Source organism: Canis aureus, chromosome 5 (assembly GCF_053574225.1).
Source record: "Canis aureus isolate CA01 chromosome 5, VMU_Caureus_v.1.0, whole genome shotgun sequence".
In the NCBI taxonomy this organism is placed as follows: Eukaryota; Metazoa; Chordata; class Mammalia; order Carnivora; family Canidae; genus Canis; species Canis aureus.
In genome coordinates this window covers 26341823-26354957 of record NC_135615.1, presented here as the reverse complement: position 1 = coordinate 26354957, position 13135 = coordinate 26341823, and the positions used below count along the sequence as shown (strand labels likewise).

Genomic DNA, 13135 nt, shown 5'->3' with positions numbered 1-13135 from the left:
TAATCATTCCAAGCCCATTTCCCTTCCTCTGTGGGAGGTCCCATGTACTGGTTCATCAATGTTTCTTCCAGGGGGCCACTCCACATTCTAATCTTATCCCACGGCAGGGTTTATCTCTTTGAATTTTTCTTTGGTGTTTTATTCCTTTAATTCTAGATTAACTCTGTACATCTTAGGGAAGGAGACAGACGTTCTTCCTTTAAGCACTGTGAGTTATATAAAATCTTTGTTTTTAAGAGATATGTGTAGAGGGAAGCCTGGGTGGCTCAGTGGTTGAGCACCTGCCTTTGGCCCAGGGCATGATCCCGGAGTCCCAGGATCGAGTCCCACATCAGGCTCCCTGTATGGAGCCTGCTTCTCCCTCTGCCTCTATCTCTGCCGCTCTCTCTCTCTCTCTCTCTCTCTCTGTGTCTCTAATGAATAAATAAATAAAATCTTTTTTTAAAAAAGAGAGATATGTGTAGAGGGGGAATGAATGTATGTGTATACATACATATAGTTTTACCTCTCCATCTGTTCTCCTCAGAAGCCACAACATGAGAAATAAACATGTCCAAGTTCTCTCTAAATAATTAGCAAAATAAAAAATGTTTATGTAGGAGAGATTCTACATGCCTATGAAAAGATTTTTAGACATTATTTTCTTCAGATTCTGCCCACAACAAGGTAGTTACTTAGTTGGTTAACAGATACTATCCATGTGACCTCTAGGTCCTTCCTTCTTAGGGGTCAGCGTGGTGACTATGATAATATAATTTCTGAAAACTAATGTTTTAAGAATGCCTATTATTTATTTGAAACATTTTTTTCCTTTTTCCTTGGGCCTCTTTGGGTCCATTGAAACAGAAATATATATGACAAGTACCCTGAAGGAATGATTATCGAGTGGGAATATTTTTCACATAAGAAATACAGCAAAGAACCTAAAAGAATGGAGTTTTAACACTTCAAAAATACCATCTTAATGGCCAATTAGTCAAAGTTTTTATTTGAATTATTCCCTTTTGATCAATAACATATACACAAGAAAATATCTGTTTTAAAGAATTCCCTCCATGATCAAAACAATATATAATTGCTACTTCATTTGACTTACTTTGTCACAGAGCTAATATTTGGCTTTTCAACCTGCAATAAATATCTTCTTCTCTATTCTCTTCTGATTGTGCCATAATTAACACCAGAGAAGCACAAGTTTAACTATATATGACAGATATTTATTTAAAATACCTTCTGCTGCATATATTAACATTTTTCTTTCTACATTCTAAAGTAGCCTTGAGTTCAGCACTAAAATCAGATTCACATTTCTATTATGTTAATAGCCCCATGCTACAGCAGAGTATATCATTTCAGAGAAAGTCAGTGAGCTGCATCACAATAATTGTGTGTTTACTCCATTGAGCAATTTAAGTTGAAAAAAAATATGCTATGGAAATATGGCACCCTCAACCTCCTCTACCGTCACCAAGGACAAACATGGAAGTCGTATCCATACTTACTAGCAATAACCCATTAGGTGCCCAATAGCCAGTTTCTTACCAATTTCTGAGAAAATGGAAATCCTCATTGCTTAAGATTCCTTACCCTAACATCACAGAGTCAATAATTTAAGTATATCTATTGTCAAAAAGACCTTCCCTGTGAAGATAATCTGTAAGCAAGATGATGATAGGGTGTGGTTCACCAAATTCTGGAAACTCAGACTTGTGAGACATTTGCACATGTGGCAATGGAATTATTGGGATAAAGAGAAGCAAGTGTTATTTTCATATTAGGATATGAGTTTTAAAATGTACCTCTTTCTAGGGAAGAGATTTAGGTGGAACACATCAACAATATCTACAAATTGAAAGACTTTCTGGATGGAAAGTGTGGTAGATACCATGATAGTTGTGTACATGAGGGAACCGGGCCTCAGAAAGTTCCAATAGACACAGAGCTTGTAGCTAATTGCATTTGCATTGGAACCCAGTGTCCTGGCCCCCGTAGGATCCACTTTTCTCCATTGTACCACATGAATGACCCACCTCTGGTAAATTAGTAAGGGAAAGCTGTAAATGTTGAATTATAGTCTGCATCTCATAGGAATTCACCATAACCCCTCAAAATGTGCTGTATTGTCCCAGAATCCCAGGCAGAGATATTCAGCAGAAGATAACATATTTATTCATTGAAGACTGGGACTAGAACCCCACCTGATCTTCCTAGATCCCAGGCCAGTGCAATTTTCCCAGCACCATACTTCCTCCCTGACCATCACAGAAAGAATAATACATCTTGTGGGCATTGCCTTTGACCTTTCATTTTCCTCAAAGCAGGGGAGAAACATCCAGATTAGCCCTGGCTCTTGTAACAGGTGGTTAGAGAAGAACTTGGGAGCCTTCAACTCAAAAGTTAGAGAACCCAAGACTTTCCAGACTCTGATATGTCATTGCTTCACTACCTCAACCCAGGGAATGCCTGGCAAATATAACTGGGAAACATGCTCTTCCTCATTGGGTTGTGATCACAATGGTTATATGAAAAATCTGATTTCACCTTTAAATTTATCACTGAGTCTCAAATGAGTTGAACTTGCCATGAGATCTCTGAATAGAAAACTCTGGCCCATTTTGGTCCCTTACATCAGAAACCTCTTTATTGCAGCTACACTAAATTCCACACCCTGAATAGAGAGGGTAAGTAAAATTTCTGAGGTCTTAAAAATAAGCATCATATTTACAAAGTTCAATAATAGAAATTGTACTTCTTTAAAAAAACAAGAAAAGAAAAATCATAAGGTTATTATGTGTGGTCTGTCCTCTGGATCAATTTATGAATAGTTCATCAAAAAGAGAATCTGGAGAAATACTCAGTTTAATTAAGGGCACTGACATGGGTAGAGTGGAATATGTTTTAAATATTGTAAAAAATGTTGCCATCATCGTCATGGTACATAGAATAAAATGCCCACTATACTGTTTTCTTTCGTTTATGCAAATTATTGCAACTGGAGGAGCATCATTACACTCTTGATTACTGAAGGGCCCAGGCTTCTATAAATCCATGGATCCTCTTGGCTTCTGTGTCTGAAGTTCATTGCAAGTATCCTCTACTCCAAGCCTATAGTTAATCTCACCACTGAAGACTTCTTGCATTAAAGAATTCCTATGTGAATGCATGTATTCACTCACTCATCCATCCATTCATTCATTTATAAGTGAGTGGTAAATGGTCATGTTGTGGTACAATAATAGAGTGTGGAATTGTAGAATAATTTGTGCAATATCTACTGGAAGATCATAAATGCCATGAATGAGATCAGTTCCAGATTCTCTACTTGAGACATTAATAGAAAAGAAACATTTTAGAGAAATACCCATCTAGAGGCCAATTCTCATTGCATCTAACTCATGTTGGAGGGTATCCATTGCTATTAGGATACATAAGGTTCTGGAAGTAGGTGCTCACTAAGAAGTTGCTATTAGGAGTATACGGTGAAAATAGGTGCCTGATTACAGCATCTGCCTCAGAGCAAGTCAGGACCTACTGGCAAAGGACAAAATTCCCTATGCTTTCTGGACCAAATTCTTTCTTTAAGCATAGAATTCTCTTTAAGGCCTGAAGAGCTGGTTCATGTGTGGATGGAAAGATTCTCTTTGGTTCTTGGTTTTGCTCCTGGAGAAATCCAAAAGAGACCTTGTAATACCAGACTCTGGCTTTATGATCATGAGAAAACAGACTAAGATAAATCCTAGATATATGTGCAGTTGCTCTGGATTGTGTGATTAGCACAGACATTATGAAATTCTTTCTAAGCAATTGAATAGCCTATGCATTTTGAGTGTTTTTAATAGCTAGTACTATTGTCAGCTTGTGGCATAGGCATACTGTGGAATATTTTCTGGTCTGGGCTGTACCACAAACTTACCATACCTCTTGAGATTCCCCTCTTTGGGTATTGAAATAGTGGTCACAATTTATAGGACTTGTGTCTTTTTGAAAATGTTCCTACCTTTTAAGAAACTAAATATAAAATGAACATTTAGAGAGTTTTATAAATGTTAGAGATCATTATTTCCACAAAGCATTGATGCAAATGATAAGTTCACTCTTTTTCTTTTTACCACTTTCCCTTCAACTTTGTTCAAACAATGTTTATGGCAAATGGATTTTAATCGCCCTGATATATGTATATATAAAAAAATCATTGAAAAATATTATTGCAATGATGAAAGGGCTCTAGGCAGTCCCCAGTAAACATTTGATAATGTTTTTTTTTCTTGTACAGTTTCTCATAGTTACCAAATTAAAATATGGATTTATTTTACTTCGGCAACTGATTTTTCCAAGAGTCAGCTTCCAATTATGAGGACTTCCCCTGTTGTCTAGACCAAGCAAATGAGATTCCTAGGGACAGTCAATGAGAGTGAGACTTTCAATGAGAGGGGATGGAGTCAACAAGGCCATGTTCATCTGTCACTACCTGTCCTGTGTGTGTTGTCCTCTATTCCACAGGAATAGCTTCCATTCCTGGAAAGGGTCCCACCTTCCTGTCTTTGTGCACCCTCTCCTTGCTACTGGGAATATTTTCTTCTGATACTGTCTGTTAAAAGCTTGTTCATCGTTCGTTCAAGCCCTATTTCAAATGTCATCTCTTCCAAAAAGCCTTTCAAGATCCCTTAACTAATCACTGCTTCTCCTGTACTGAGAGCATGTTGCTTTCGCCCCCTTTTTAACACTATTTTTTGTCATGTCTTTTTTATTTTATTTTTTATTTTATTTTATTTTATTTACGCCGTTATGTATAACTGTCTCTCCAATAAGATATTAAACATGTTGAGAGTGAAAATTTCATTGTATCTTAGTGCCCTAAGATACAATCTTAGTGCCCTAACAGTATTTTGACCATAGTAGATATTCAATAAATTCTTGGCTTCAATCATTTTTGCAATTCTATGAAGATATCATTGCCTTTCTCACCTTTGTTCCTACTGTTGGTTCCCTTTGGCTGGGATACTTTCTCCCACATCCTACCCCTTTTGCTACCCAAATCTTTTACTCATACATCAGAACTTCCCCAGTTGTCATGCCCCTGTAGTAAGCCTTCTTCCATTATCCCCTTCCTCTCCACCTACAGCCAGGAGAGATTTGGGTCTGTCCTGCACACTTCCATAGAAATCTCTTTCTTCCTGTATCATGGCAAGGATCACATGATTATATAGTGGCTTATTTACATGGTGGTCTTAACAGTTCTATGGGTTCCTTGAGGACAGGAATCATTTCTTGTATCTCTGAATTTCTAAGACTAGTATAATAGGCACTCAATAAATATTTGACAAATGAATGAATGAATGGATGTCAGAATGCAATTTGGTGGATAAATCAATGCATCTTGCTATCATTCTTGTATTATTTACTAAACTATGAAACAGAGAAACAAAGAAATTTAATTGCCTAAACATATTACAAAATCTTTGGCTTCACTTTCCTTCTACTTTCACTATTCATTGCATAAGTCTGTTGGCCCAATTATGGCAATGGATGGCTCCACCCCTCAGCCCTCTTCTTTTTCTTCTACACTCTACCCACTGCCACCCAGTCCCATCTACTTAGCTATGAGAAGCAAAGACATTCTGACTGGTGATAAGTCAGAATGACTTACATGAGTATGATGTACCTTCTTTAGGGAAAAAGAAAAGTTTCAGAATCTCTCTGCATAGAATATAAACTACGCCACTGAGAATTTGTGGTACACCAGTCATAGTCATGCCTTACTGGACATTCCAGTAAGAAAAATCTGAAATTTCACCAACTTTCCATAGTCTTACCTGATCAACAATAATATTTTTATTTAGGAGGCACCATGCGTTCATGAAAAAAAAATGATAGACCTTGTGTACAGATAGACCAAGATTTAAATAGGTAACTCCACTTCTAGAGTGACCTTAGACAAGTGACTTAGTCTCAGTTTCCTCGTCTGTAAAAGTGGCAGTAATACAGCACTTTGTCATGTTGTTCCTAGGAAGTAAACTTCCTAATATATGCTTCACATAAACTTCATAATAATATGCTTAACTTGGCAGTGTCTAGAAACACACTAAGAATTCTTTTCCTTCTTTCCGTAGGTGAAATGCGAAAGAGATTTTAAACAAATTTCTCTTTATCTCAGTTAGCTCTCCCACATCCCTTACCCCTACCCCCATTATCATTTTCGGATAAAAGCGGGTTAAAACAGATATCAAAACTCAACTCAGAATCCCTCAGGCTGTAGTAGGTCTCCCTCCTTGTTCTCCCGAGGCATTCTATGTTATCTGCTATCATAATTTTTCATGCTGTTTGTTTTAATAAGCTTTCAAACGAGATCATAAACCCCTTGAGAGGAAGGACACTGCTTTTATTTCTGATTCTGAGTGCCTAGTAAAGACCTGACAGTAGGTGGTCAGCAAATGATTGATTCTTCATTCATTTATTCAGTAGTCAACCAAGACCATCCTGGAATAAGAAAAGACAACAGGAAGCCTGCTAGACACAGATGGAAGAGCGGAAAGAAGGGATTCCTCTTGCCTTGGCAAGGATATTTACAAGCCCCGAGATTGTTGATTTTCCTATTTATCATCTGAGGCAAGTTTCTCTCCTTCACCAGTATTGCCCAGTTATTTTGTCATTATAGTGTTGGAGCAAGAGGGACTTCAGACAGGTCACACCGTCCATACCACTCTATCAATCTTTTCTCCAACAAAGTCCCAAAGTCAAACTCAGATTACCTTAAAATGGACACTACTGAGCGGATGGAGAGTGTGGCATGGTTGCCTGCTTTAAATAATGATGTCACAGCCAGACTGAGGATGTCTTTCTAGCGCAGAAACAACTAGAGAGAGAAAGTGTTTATTGAAATGCAAATGAATCCTTTGTGCATTTTCTTTAGCTCTTTTGAAAAGGAAAATCTGTTAGAAGATAGCATTTGTGTTGTCCCCCTCCCCCTATGCTTATCTCTACAGTGTTAGAGGGCACTCATAATATGAAAATATGTGAGAATCTTGGAGAAGAAATGCTTATTTTAAAAATGCAGACTTCCTCTAAAAATAGCAAAGGGAAGAGTAAAAGTTCCCAGAAGAGTAAATTAACATTGGCTCAAAATCATCCTTTTTCCCAGTGGGTCCAGCAGGGGTGCAGGTGGAGGCCCGCCCTCTCTGCTTAGACCCCGGAAGCCAGGGAAGGGGTGCGTGTTGAGATCCCCAGACCCCCAGCAGGCCTGTCACTCCACGTGGATTGCCTCTCAGCCAGCCCCGCTGCCGCTCCCCCTCTCAAAGAACAAGGACATTCCTCATCTGCATCCGCAGTAAACAGCAGTTGTGAGAATTGGAGCCGCCACAGCCCTCTGAGTCTGCAGATTAGGAAATTCTCTCTTGAAATGTAAAATATTAAAAAATGTTTTAACCATCACAGGGCTTCCTTCACTGTAATGCTGAACAGCACAGGACATATGAGCCTTTCAGCATCTCACTTGCGTGGGCCCTTTGCAGGGTCAGATTACTGACAGTTATGTCATTCTTATAAATGCAAATTTGTGCAAAGTCGGACCACAGAGATTTAAATCTTTCCTTGGTTTCTACCGGATAATTTTGTCCAGGGCTCTCGTTTATTAATCATGCATCTTACGGAACAACATAGGTATTGAACCCTGTGGAGTCCCTATTCTAGAGAGAAGAGCACCGGGAGCTCCTATAAACATACCCAACCTTCTCCTAGACCTGAAATTGAACTTCTGTATCTACCTTTTTGTCTTAATGTAGCTTCTGAACAATCTAAGTTGCATCCGTCTTAAGGGACAACTTCCTAGTCTCCATTTGCATTTTGAACATTTGACACAGTGACAATTTAATGGGTTACAAGTAGTAGACTCCTATAGTCCAGAGTCAGAAATAATCTCTTTCTCCCCTGTCTTCCAAATGATCACTTCTTGTGCATTGGCAGCCCTGAGGTAAAAAATGCAGAAATGTGGACACCTTCCAGTCTCTGCCCTGCAATCCCAAGCCTTGCTTTTGTTTTCTACCAGGTGACAAAAGAGGTTTACCCATGGCGGAAAATGCGATGCCACAATTTAGGCTTGCTTTACAAAAGCACGTCTCCTCTCTCCTACCCCATGATAAATAGAATCCGTACTGCCTGACACTTGTGAACAATGGGTGAAATGGATATTAGAAAAATCTCATTTATCTTCTGCTTTATTTCTTGATAGGGGTCCTTGTCACTAGGGCTATTGTGTGACCGGCTCTGGAAAGGGCATCTCATTAGTTTTTCTTATCAAGATAGTAAGGTCTTTTTAAACAGCAAAGCACTTACATTTTAGATTCAATTAGGAAACGGCATTGTGTGTGTGTGTGTGTGTGTGTGTGCACTTCGGAGCATCTGCTTGGAGACAGAGCAGGGTCAGCTGGAGTCTTACGGATTCAGTGTTCACTGCGGTTGGAAGCAGGAGCCTGTCACCAGGTGCCACACTCCAGGACCTAGGGCCCACCTGCAGTAAGAAGTCTGCTCAACTCGTCCTCACCTGGTCCCTCGGTTTCTTTTTTTTTTTTTTTTTTTTTTTTAAATTTTTATTTATTTATGATAGTCACACAGAGAGAGAGAGGCAGAGACATAGGCAGAGGGAGAAGCAGGCTCCATGCACCGGGAGCCTGACGTGGGATTCGATCCCGGGTCTCCAGGATCGCGCCCTGGGCCAAAGGCAGGCGCCAAACCGCTGCGCCACCCAGGGATCCCGGTCCCTCGGTTTCTTAAGAGGTAGCGCCAACCTGAGCAAGGTAGGGGACACCGAAGCCACCTGCCTATCAAGGGATATTTGTAGATTGCTGAGTTGCTTTATTTCAAAACCGCAAAAGCCCTTTTTTTGGCCCCACAAGCTGCCCGGGGTCCCCCTCTGTTTGCTCGGCCCTCGTGCAGCGGGCTCTTGTGACAAATGTGCCTTAGAATATGTCGCTGTTGCCACCTGGACAACTGGGAATGTCAACAAATCAGCAAGGATTTTGAATGTGTCCGATGGAATTCAACTTTTTCACATCATCTCAAAAATCCTAGTGACAGGCAGATGAAATGGGACAACAGTGCTTCACGGCGAAGTTCAGTCAACGTAGCCCATCTGCTAAGAAGGAGCTCCTCTCCTCCTCCTCCTCCTGCAGCTGTGGAAACAAAGCAAAAAGGAAAATACCCCAAATACCCCGCCAGGGCTGCGAATGACCTCCCCGGGATGCTGGCCTCTTTCAAAAGCACAGTGATTCTCTCGGAGCAGTAGGATGCCATGTAGCTGACTTGTTAAGTGGGGATGGGATGTCATTGGCTTGCAAGATTGAATCCCCTCTTGCAGGATGCTGCTGTAGTGACGGCTACGTCTGGGTGTTAAGTATCATGGGTGAGCTGGAGGCGGCCTTGCCACTCTGGGTCATCGCCAAGCTCACTCCTTCTGTGTTACTCTGTCTACCAGCACCTACTCCCTCCATTCACTTTCCTTGCTGTTCACTTTTCTAGGTTCTTCTTCCTAGCAACAATCCCCTCTTGTGTGTGTGTTTTTTTAAGATTTTATTTATTTATTCATGAGAGACACAGAGAGAGAGGCAGAGACACAGGCAGAGGGAGAAGCAGGCTCCCTGCAGGGAGCCCGATACAGGACTCAATCCTGGGACCCCAGGATCACGCCCTGGGCCATAGCAGACGCTCAGCCCCTGAGCCACCCAGGTGACCCGAATCCCCTTTCGTTGAGCAGATGTTTCAGGCAAAAGCTCCCTTTACTCTACTCTCTGCAGAATACAGTCACCACTCACGATCCACACTCACCATAATCGTGATTAAGAAATGACTTGCTTATTCACTGCGTATCTCCTGTGTCTTGCAGATGCCTGGCCCACAACAGGCACTCAGCACATTTCTTTCTAAGTGGGAGAAAGGCTTAATGGAAAATAATATAAAAAATTTTAAAAAATAATGAAATAAAACTTGCTTTCCCTTATTGGGGGAGCTCCAATCTGAGAGGCCAAAAGAATGAATGCCATGCAGCACAGTAACTGAGGCCTGTTTCTGGCTTTGGGCCTTGCTGGCTGGGACTGATGTCCACACACCAGCTTCCCAGAGTCTGTTTACTCTCATGTGTGTGTGATGGGGGGGGAGGGAGTGTGCACTCAGATCTCTCCAGATGTTCCACTCCTAGTCCCTTGGGGTGGGATCCTGGGGTGCTTGACCTCTTATTCCCTTTTGAATGTGCAAATTCCCCGATGAGGAATTGGCTAATAATATAGTAAGGCTTGTGTTGGCCCTGTTTTTTCCTATGAGATGCGGCATCTGAGGCCCCCTAAGTGTTCTGAGCACCTAGAAAGAATAGGGGTATTGACGGGGGACAGAGAGGGAGGGAGAACCGACCAAAGCCGGTGGGTTCAAAGGACAGGAAATGTCAGGAAGCAGGGTCAGCCAGAAAATCTTCCAGCAAAGAGACCACATAGCCAGGCCCTGAGGGAGACTTAGGGTTTCAACTGGAGGTGAAATGGGGCGAGAAGGGGGGCAAGGGGCCAAGGCCGGGCTGTGAGGAGGGCCAGTTGTCCGACCTAGAAATGGGGGCTGAATCCAAGAGGGACAGGAGAGGCAGGCGCTGTCTGTGGTCCTGATTGCACAGTCAGAGACGTCACAGGGCAGGGGGCCCGCCTGTGTCATTCAGGCCACTGGGCTCACAGGCTGCCCCCTGGCCTCCACCTCCCGCACCTGCCGTGGCCCAGCGGACCCAGCGGTGCCACCCGAGGCCCATGCACAGCTCCTGGCAAGCAGGTGCCACGCAAACGCCACATAAGGATGCGGCACCTCGATGGCACCTGTTTCTAGTCAGAACATCCTGGTTCAATATTTTATCACAGCTCATCATAAATATTCCATGAAACAAAACTCAGGAAGTAATACTGGATTTGGATAATTTTTCTAGTCTCGGAAGGCGCGGCAGCAGCGATCTTCATTTTCAAAGCATCTAATCCATTTTTTAATTATGCATGAAGATAGATGTGACTGCTCCAGTGTTTACCACTAGCCCGTGTTGTAGCGTGGGGGAGATGGGGTACAGAGCGAGGGGCTGGGGAAGGGGCCGAGGGACATGGCACCAGAACCCAGCTCTCTTCGTGAGGGTGGCAGGTGGCAGCTCCGTGTTTTATGGGAAAATTGGGGGATTGGCATCAATTCCACGTGGCCTTCATCTGCATGGAGCTATTCATTTTCATCGTTTCTAGAAACATCCTCTGCTTTTATTTGTGGGTGTTTCCCCACTGGCCAAAGGGGGAAATTGTGAAGTAGGTGAATCCTTGCTTTGATTGGTTCTCCCTCCCTCTCTGTCCCCCGTCAATACCCCTATTCTTTCTAGGTGCTCAGAACACTTAGGGGGCCTCAGATGCCACGTCTCATAGGAAAAAGCAGGGCCAACACAAGCCTTACTATATTATTAGCCAATTCCTCATCGGGGAATTTTCACATTCAAAGGGGGAATAAGAGGTCAAGCGCCTCAGGATCCCACCCCAAGGGACTAGGACTGGAACATCTGGAAAGGTCTGAGTGCACACACACTCCCCACCACACACATACACACACACACACACACACACAGGAGAGTAAACTGAGACTCCAGGAAGCTGGTGTGTGGATGTCAGTCCCAGCCAGCAAGGCCCAAAGCCAGAAGCAGGCCTCAGTTACTGTCCTGCATGGCATTCATTCTCCTGGCCTCTCAGATTGGAGCTCCCCCAATAAGGGGGTGGGTGCATCCCACCCCAGATCCCACCCCATTTGTGAGATATGCGCATCATCACTGCCTTTACCTAAAAGCTGCTTTCAGTTTGATCTCAACTCTTCCGCATGTTTTTGACAAATTAAGAACTATTTGTAATTGCGAACTTAAATGTGGGTAAAATGTTGCCACCAATTCCGAACCCACGTTTCTAGAGCCAAAGCGTAGCTCTTGCATGGTGAGGATGACCTGCCAATAAATGACGACGGCAGATCATTAAGACCACCATTTGGACACTGCCCTACATTTTGCCCAGAGCCTCCATAAACAGCACTTCTCAGATTTTTCCTTCCTGATACCCTGGATGTGGATCCCCTAGGGCATGAGGACACAGCTCCAAAAGGCAGGCAGGCATAAAGTATTTTAAGCATCTTGCTTTATTTTAAAATTTCACTGAATGCTGTTATCTCCCATGATAAGCCTACTCATTTTCTATTTCAAAGTGTTATAGATTACTCACCATGGAGTAAAAATACTAGTCCACGGTGATCCCATGAGTCTATGACACTAGTTTGAAAAATGCAGGAATGTCGTTGAACTTGATCCTTTTCACTGCTCTGTGAAAGAGGTGAGACATTTCTTTTTAATTCATTGTGATAGGAGAGAAAACTGATCCTCAGCTTGATTCACTTCCCTCCGTCACGGATTAGTGACAGGCCAGCGCTCAAACCCAAATGCTTTAAGCCCAACCTCATGTGAAAATTTCTTTGCTCCTCAAGAAGCTTCTAGCTGCACTGGCCTAATGATAGATGAGGTCCTGCCTTGTATCTACTGCCCCCAGCACTGCAGGCCCCAAGGCCATGTGGATTTACTCCCCTGGGAACCTTAAGTCCAGCTCTCAGCTCTGAGCCCTTCTGCAGCCGCCCTCAGCAGCCAATCTAGAGACCAGGGCGCCCTCCTCGGTCTCCCTGTCTGTCCATGGATCATAGCCTGCTGAGGTACTTCATTGCCCTCATTATTGTCAGACAGCTGCCCTTTCCTACTAGACTATCAAGTCCTTGGACATAGGGATCACCTGTCTGCATCTTAGGCATCTCCTTAAATCCACTCAATGTCTGACCCATCCTACATGCTCTTCTATACATATTTATCAAATGAATGAACTAGCTCCCTAGTTTTCTGGAACCGAGCAGGAAGGGTTGGAGTGAGTTTAAAAAAAAAAAATGTACCTTTACCCCAGAGCCAAAGCTGTAGCATAATTGCAACAATGAATACATAACAGTGTTGAGGCAGGCCAGTCTACAGCTTTTCTTCTCTACTCTATGTGATGATACATAGCGTTCTGGAAGTAATGGTCTGTGGCTTAAATGGGCCAGGTGTGTATTCTGATTTCCTCTTATTGCC

General features: G+C 42.6%; 1 protein-coding gene and 1 long non-coding RNA gene across 10 annotated transcripts in view; one reads left to right on the top strand and one right to left on the bottom strand.

Annotated features, from left to right (window-relative positions):
• CELF2 (CUGBP Elav-like family member 2) overlaps positions 1–13135 on the top strand; it is an 814981-nt gene that overhangs the window by 158063 nt on the left and 643783 nt on the right. The gene's annotated exons all lie outside the window — the stretch shown is intronic.
• Positions 8752–13135, bottom strand: part of LOC144313861 (uncharacterized) — a 32047-nt gene continuing 27663 nt past the window's right edge. For 5 of the 9 annotated variants that reach the window (XR_013379474.1, XR_013379472.1, XR_013379467.1 and 2 more), the window contains 4 exons: positions 12961–13134; positions 12252–12348; positions 9817–9927; positions 8752–9164 (listed from right to left, as the gene is read on the bottom strand). This is a non-coding gene — a long non-coding RNA (uncharacterized LOC144313861). The remainder of the gene's footprint in view (positions 9165–9816; positions 9928–12251; positions 12349–12960; position 13135) is intronic. The other 4 variants (XR_013379468.1, XR_013379470.1, XR_013379469.1 and 1 more) reach the window with 4 other exon arrangements.